Source organism: Poecilia latipinna, unplaced genomic scaffold, assembly GCF_001443285.1.
Source record: "Poecilia latipinna isolate Pla-1442-1.1 unplaced genomic scaffold, P_latipinna-1.0 Scaffold3690, whole genome shotgun sequence".
Lineage (NCBI taxonomy): Eukaryota > Metazoa > Chordata > Actinopteri > Cyprinodontiformes > Poeciliidae > Poecilia > Poecilia latipinna.
The window spans coordinates 7,998-16,285 of NW_015116306.1; the positions used below are offsets into that span (position 1 = coordinate 7,998).

The following is an 8,288-nucleotide window of genomic DNA, read 5'->3' on the forward strand; positions in this document are numbered from 1 at the left end:
TGGAATTGTTCTGGGGGCCGGACCAAATGCGGAGGCGGGCCGGATCCGGCCCGCGGGCCGTAGTTTGGGGACCCCTGTCCTACACCTTCACCAGCTCAGATAATGCCACCAGCTCCACCACTTTGACAGTCTCCTCCTGTCGCCCGTGCAATGCATCCAGGTCCTCCAGCAACAAACCGCCATCAATTGGGAAGTCCTCTACCAGGTAAATTACTAAGATGTTACACATAAAGTGAGCACATTTTGAGTGTGTATATAATCATATTTTAGTTGTTTTTTTATTTGTAAATGCAAGGCATTTTTGGATTTTATTAGTTAATAATATGACAGGATGAATGAGGCAAAATTACAATGTGCTTTACTGAATATATGTGTTTATCTATATAAAAATGTTATTTTTCAGATGACAACTATCAGAACACCAAGGCCTACGAGGATCTGAGGCTGATGATTTTGGAAAACCGGAGACTGTTGCAAGCGATTATGACCAGAATAACTCCCACTTCTTCTGCTGACGGTTTGGAGTCACTGAATGAGCTCTGCCTTCCAGCCTCTACTCCAGAGGAGTTGGAAGCTCTGAACAAACAGTTGGAGTCAGGAACTTTTAGAAAAAAATAGGTATGTATAATACTTTAAAAATTTAATTAGTCTTTCTCTTCACAGTAATCTTCTGTCAAGTGCAATACTGTGTAAATATTGACTTAAGTTCTTTGTGTTACTATTTTAGGTAAATGCCTTGGCTGTAATTGGAGGGAAGGATTTGAGGGCTACAGTTTACAACATATTGCCTAAGATCATCTTGGACAGTCTGGCACAGCAGTACAGCTTCCTAGGGCGGAAGGGAAAGAGAAGTTTGTCTGCTGACAAGCAGTTGCTGACTGTAATATTTAGTAAGTATAAGTCTGTGTACTTTTTATCCTCAAAATTTGTGCCACATTGGTTTTCAAGACATCCTGTGTGAAATATAGTTGATACTTGGTGACATAAGTGCTTTTCCTATTTTGTCTTGCACACCTCTCTCGTTATTATCTTCTTTTTTATTATTTGTATGCCTTTTTTAGGAGCTGTACGAAAGAGCCAGGGAGCAGAGTCACTGAAGGACATAGAAATCCAGGCTGTGGTGGCTAAAGCATTCAAGGAATCACAAAGACTTTTGTGCTACCGCAGCAGCTAAGGGAGATGACCATGCCACATCTTAGGAAAAATAGCACAATCACATTTACATACACACCTGTTGACGGGACCAAAACAATTTTAAGAACGGTCAAGGCTCACCCCCACTCCCGGTCTGTTTTTTGGGGGAGGGAGAGTTGGGCATGTGACAGTGTAAATATATATTTTTTATTACATTTTTAAGCAGTGGCTGATTTTGATACTCTCTTCTGAAAACCCACTGTATTAAAATTGATGCCACTTTTTTTTTTTTTACACAAGTTTTATTGTATTGTTTTGTACATATTTAGAAAATAAATTTAAAATATGCTAGTTTTAAAACTTAGCAACATGTCTTGATTAAAATAGCCTAAATATAGTTTTTGGACTAATCTTTAGGTTACCTGTAGCTATAGCAGATTGCCCTCTAAATCTTTTGAACTGCCCTTTGTGTGTGTGGGTAAGAATCAGGAGAAGTTCCAGCTTCACACTGATCTGTGAAAAGCCATAAAATAGCATGGGTTCAGGCCAGTAGAGGAGAAGCTCTGCTTTCACTTTGTTTAGATAAAGGTGACAACTGATGTTTGATCTTGAAAACAAATTGTAGGGAGTTTCTAACTTTTAAGAGGTTCCGAGACAGCTTGTGATTGGATGAGCAAAGATACGCCTTATTTGAATAAATTAAAGACAAGAATACACCTTTACTTTAAAAGTTTGTGCACGTGAGGAACACATGAGGCTTGGTGGCTAGTCAGAGACAAATAGTTGAAGCCAAAATGGCCCCAAGAATTCATTTTTCTTGCACTTTTCTTACTCCATCATTAATGCAGCGAAACTTTGGGGTCATGAATGGCATAAGAAGTCTACTCGTTTTTTGTTTTTTTCAGACTCATTCAGGTCTCAATCTAGCATCAGTTCCAGGTTCGAGCGGCTCTCATTCCAGTAACTTAGAACATTGTCGATGTTCGGTCACTTTCTTCAAAATTCTGACTCTTCAGATTCAGAAATTCATCCAACTTCAACTCCACCGTCTTCTTCAATAATATCCAACCTACTCCCCTGTTCCATTTCTTCAAGCACAATCCTTCATTCATCCATGCTTTTCAGGTATCATCATTCATAGTTAGAACATTCAGACATTACTCTTCAGAGAAGTCAACAGATCAGTTTGCTGTCTCATCCATTTCGTCTCTTCTGTCCTCATTCCATCCTCAACCCATGTGAGCCTACTTTTATGTTCACATCAGAATTTCAGCTAGTATTTCATCTCAAGGTTCACGCCTCATCTGAGAATCCTGTAATCCAGCCACTTAAGTCTGGTTCTCCGGCCATTTCAGTCTAGCTCTGTGAAGATCAGACATCTCTCTCAAATTTTATTCTGCCTCTTCTCTTTTGCATCCAGTCAGGCTATCTCCGATCAGATGACTCAAGTTCGAGTTCACTGGTCATCACAAGCTTACCGTTCATGCATCCACAACAACCTTGGGGATTTATTACAAGCTCATTCTTTTCTCTGTTCAATTTAAATCAGACTCTTTTGGGGATCCTATGTTGGCTCAGGGAAAATAAGAGGAACTGTTTCCTGAAGACCCGGGGCCTCATGCATAAAAGACTGCACAGTTTTTGACACTAAAACTTGGAGTACGGAAAAATTTAGAAAAGTGCGGCGCACAAAAAAAATCTGATGCATAAAGCCGTGCGCACCCATGTGGCCACGTACCTCTCCTTAATAAATCCTAATTTGTGGGAAATAGAGCCGCCCTGTCGCAACCCACAAATACATATGTAAGTAAATTAGTATAAATACCCGGAAGTCTGCCACCACATGAAGCAATAACCATGGCGACGTGCTTGTTTGAAACTGTATAAGTATTTACAATAATAATAATTTTATATTGTATTTAAAAGGTGCTTTGAGGGCACATAATGTCACCTCACAAAAATAAAAATACATTTTAAAGAAAAAAAAATCCAAATTTAAAAAATACAAAATAAAGAGATCCTGTTAGAACAGCAGCGCGTTCAGCCGGGATTTAAAGACAGAGTCAGAGGGTCATTTGAGTGGGAATGTGGACGTTTATTCTAAATAGTAGAACCAAGTTGTACATTTACAGAATAAAGATGCTTTATGTCCATAAGGCGCATTCACAAAGCGGGCAGCTCGACTGAAGGATGGCTGCAGCTGGACCAGTACCGGTACCAGTACTGGTACCGCTCGGCTCCTTCTTTAGGTTTTGCTCAGAAATCCAGGATGATCAGTCAGAGCAATCTAAACACTATTAAACCACCATCATCATTTCCCAGCAGATCAATATGATCTCTGATCAATCCTCCCTCTGAATCCTTCCTTTGGGGATGTTCTCCATCAGAACCAAAGGGCTCCACAATTACGCGGCTCACCTTTATGTAGCTACTTATATACGTGTGATTGCATACAAACCTTGATCACATTAAAAATAATCAAACCTGTTGATTATTTTTAATCAGTAGGTTTGAGTTAATCTGCTGGTCCAACCCTGTTGTCTTCTTTTAGTGAGAATGAAATTACCCCGCAGATGCAATTCATGCGCTTCGGCTAACGGACCAATGTGTTACACCTTTATGAGACAAAAACTGAGGAAAAGTACTATTTACATTCGAGAGAGGTTTTCACATACTTCTGTTTCTATTTTCTTTATTTTGTGTGCGTGTTACCTTATTGCCTGAGGATAAATGCGGTTCAGTTTCATTGTTTACGTTTAAGGAATAAAATATTAAAATCATGAAAAACATCGATTTGGTGCTTCTTGGTCTAAATAACACCGAATGTAGTCAGACTTCAGTGTATTTAGGTGAGTTTTGACGCTTTGTAGTTTGATATTGTTCACAGAAAAAGTTTGCGTGGCTGCCGCACATTTTCACGCCAGCAAAAAAGTGTGCGTATATTTACGCAAACCTTGACGCAAAGTTCATTTTTATACATGCCGACTTTTGTATAAAATATGGGACCACACTTTTTCTGTGCGCACGCAGGCTTTATGCATGAGGCCCCAGAGCCCCACTCAGTCTTCATTTCCCAAGCCCTCCATCATTCTCCCAGATAACCAAATTAAGATCATTCATCCCTTCACCCCTCATGAAGGGGTCGGGGGGAGAAGGGATCCCTTCGTCCCTCCTCCCATTCACCCCTTACCATCTCCCTTACCATCCCTCTCCCTCTCATCCTTTATCATATCTTTGTGGCGTGATCCTTGCTAATGAAATAGAAAAAAAAATAAAAAATCAAACCTCTTCAACTTCATCTCTCAGTAAATACTGATGGACCATCAGTATTCCTGGCTACCATTACAGCATGAAGACTAAAGAACACGCCAGCCAATCAGAGACAAGGTCACAGAGAAGTACAAATCAAAGGATGAATATAATAAAAAAAAAAAAAAAAAAAAAACATCTGCTGGAATTTAATTCAATCCATCTTCAATCTGCCTAGATCAGGCTGTCCTCACAACCTGGGGGACCCTTAAGAAACTTAAAAGGTGCTGTTTTTTTTTTTTTTTTTGGTTCATGTCATTCTGCTTAGGGACAATCGATGTGCCTCCTATGCTCATGAGCAAATTTAGTGAGAAGAAATTTCCATCAAACAGGGTTCCAAAACAATCTCCATTAACCTTTTGTGAGGAGTGCTTTAATTTATTGATATCTCAAGAACAAACACATAAAACAGAATTCATCAACCTGCAATTAACTTGAACAAAGAACAAGATTTCATTATTTTTCAAACAGGTAGAAGGAGTTGAAAGGACCAGTCAAATATTTGATTGAAAGAAAAATTGGAAAAGGTGGTTATGGCCATCCGCTAATAAAACCTTTGACTTAACACAAATTTTCTACAAATCAGAAGTTCATAAGAATTATATTTCTGTTGAATCTACACTTTTTAAAAACAACATGAATTCAACAGTTTTCTTCAATGTATTTAGTGTATGATTGTACTTTGACATGGAGCATTTATCTCAACCAACCTGTAGGTGTGAATTGATGTTACCACACCATTCCTGAATAAATTTTACCAAACAAATAGAGTTGGGATGATGTTCAAAAGTCAACACTTAAGCAAAAAAACAAAAAAAAAAGGTTATTTTTTAAAATGCTTTCTGGGCACAGAGCTGCCTCATTTTATCTAATGAAGGAAGGACAATACGAAGACTGTCTGGTGATGTGGAAGAAAAAAAAAGTGTGGTCACAACTTAATATCTTGTGCCCATGACTTAATTAATACATGGCCATGAGTTATAATTAAGTCGTTCCCATGAGATATTGCAGATGTGAATTACCATAGCTTTTGGTGTAATCTGGTACAGTGCAGATTATACGATTTATATTCGAGTTGTACATTGTCCCTTTAGTTGATTACCATTAAGCTGTGGTTATAAGATATTAAGTCAGGGGTGAAATTTCTAAAAATGTCAGACAAGTTCAGTCAAAAATGGACTTATTCAGCTTCAAACTCTCATTCCAGCATTACGATATGTCAGTAAAGAGGAAAAAATGTAAAAGAAGCCCCACCAACCCCAAAAGATAAGGGTAGCAGGGCAAAAAACATTTTGATAACGCATAATCATCCAGTACTCTCATCTACTCCTATAAAAGGCATTAAATATATATTCAGTTTTTCTTATGGATAGGTCTGTACCTGCAGAACAAACAACATTAGATAAACAATTTCTGAGTCAGTAAAAAAATCGTTTGAAAGAATTTCTCTGAGTAATAGGAATAGTGTTTCTTCAGCTCTGGAGAAATATAATGCACAAAGCATCAATTTTACATAAACTAGGGTTTTATTCCACCACACAAAGATAATGAAATCCACAATCCCGCTGTGAAAAGCAAGTGTTACAAGATGTTCAAGAAAGTGCTTGGAAACCTGAAACGCCCACCTGTAAACACGCCGCGGCTCAATAATGATGCACTTCCTTCAGGAATCAAGCATCCAATCTTCGACGTAAATATAAAATGTGAAAACAATGCCTCAGCTCCGCTGAAGCGCAGAGGTCTTATAGCAGCACACGTCTTTCTGTCGAAGCCTTATGAACAGTAACATGTTCAAGCTCCTCAAATAAACAACAATGTGCAGATTTTGTGATTTTAGTGACATTTTTTGACTGGATTTTTTGATTAGATTGAATTAATTTAAATGAAAAGTGATTAAAAGCTCCAACTACACAATACCTGGCTCAGGTTGGACATGGACATGCACTTAAAGTCGACAGCTGGACAAAATGAATCAAAGAAGTGGTGAGAAAACATGTTTCTTTTAATTGAAACAGTACAAACTGTAGCTTACATGCATTTATAAAGTAAATAAAGTGCACCAAGTACCCTGCTCTGAATAGTCTGATACATTTTTAACCTTGACACTTAACATCTGAAGGAATCACTCTAAGCCTGATGACCTAATCACTCTCCTGGTGAAGCAAGCAGTGAGTGAGCAAGGTGACAGTTGGATGTTACGATACTTGCAATATCGATATTATACTGCCCTACTTCATAGCCCTACCAGTCTGCAGGTGTTGGTTTTGGATGCTGCACTGCTGGTATCAGTTGGTGGAAATGACTGCAAGCCTCGGCGCATTGTGTTCGGTGTGTAGTAAACCTACTGCAGCATATGTGGGGTTTTTTCCACAGACCTGCTATGAAAGCTCCTGAGGGAGGTTTTGATGTCTTCCTGTCTCTGTGTCTGGGTTTCTTATGAGTCTGTGTAATGTTTGCAGCCAGATATGCTTTTTTAGTTTATAGGTGTGTCTCCGTGAACATCTAGTTGAATCTCGGGGCACTCCTGCTGCTACTGTGTCTGTCTGCATGTGTCTGTGTATGCGTGCATGTGTGTGTATGTGTGTGTGCGTGTGAAGCAGTGCATATCAGCAGTGTGCTTGATCAGCAGTCCTGCTGCTATCCCATTAACTCTGCTGCTGCAGGGCATGTGCGACCCAGAGGACCCGAGGTAGCAGCAGGGCTCGGTGAAGTCATTTCCATTCAGCCGTCTCACTCCTGCCAGCTCACTGCTGCACCAAATCTGAGTAAGGATATGAGGGGGAGGCTAAACTGACAGATGATCTAGTTTTTAAATGGTAAAAGGACAAAACGATAACAGAGTTTAAGAAACTGGAAAAGAGAAATCCTTTAAACATATATCGATCTGATTAAATTATTTTAGTAAAGAAAAAAAAAGTATTATAAAATCTTACCATTTTGATGATTCACAAAGTCTTTTTAAGAAAAACTATTGCAGCAATTTGGAAGTATTACAGTATGTGCATTTTACAAAATAATGCAATTGAGAGCTAAAACAAATCTTAGTGTATAGTCTTAATCCAGCCCAAGATCAAGTTATCTTATAAATGTGTTGGAATATTTAAGGGTATTAAAATATACTTAACATTGAAGCATTTTTTTTGCAAATTAATACATAAATCATTACGAGCAGGCAATAAAGCAAAAAAAGAAAGATAAAAAGAAAAGATTATAAAATATTTATGAACAAAAAATTAGCAGTTGGGCTGCTTTTTATATTACACCAAAATATCAACAGCTGGATTGCCATAATACATTTTCCCAACAGAAAACAGAAAATTTCACCCTTATTTAAGATTCAGTCATTACCTTGGCACAGCAACTCATCTGTTAATGACAGATGTCAGAATGACCAACATACTTTGCTTTGTCTGAGGCCTCACTCTCCTCCAGACCTTAATTAATTTCAGTCATTTGCAACAGTTGGGGGTAATTAGGTCGCACCTTACAACTCTAATCTCTGCCGGCTGAAGTTGAAATAGCTCTAATTAGCTGCTGTCATTTTAAAATAGGTTTTGATTAGTTTATTCACATGAAATCTGGGTAACTGCAGTACGGCGCAATTTCCGATGCATCCAACTTCTTCACTTTTACTGTTCAAAATCAAAATACTGTTTTTGCCTGGAAAACACAGGTTAAAGGAGTATTTCATCAGGTTTGCATTAAGTGGGACAATAAAAGGTGTGATCAAACTATAGACCCAGGTGGGCTGGGATCATGACGTTCTAATGATAAGACACCATGATTTTGCAAACTCATTAGCTGGTAATACAGCTAAGCTAATTAGCTTGATCCAGTGTTTTTCA

General features: G+C 38.4%; 1 long non-coding RNA gene across 1 annotated transcript in view; it reads left to right on the plus strand.

The window, feature by feature from the left end:
• Positions 1-3,148: 3,148 nt before the first annotated feature.
• The window catches only part of LOC106941475 (uncharacterized), an 18,815-nt gene continuing 13,675 nt past the window's right edge, over positions 3,149-8,288 (plus strand). The window contains exon 1 of the long non-coding RNA XR_001423370.1: positions 3,149-3,673. This is a non-coding gene — a long non-coding RNA (uncharacterized LOC106941475). The remainder of the gene's footprint in view (positions 3,674-8,288) is intronic.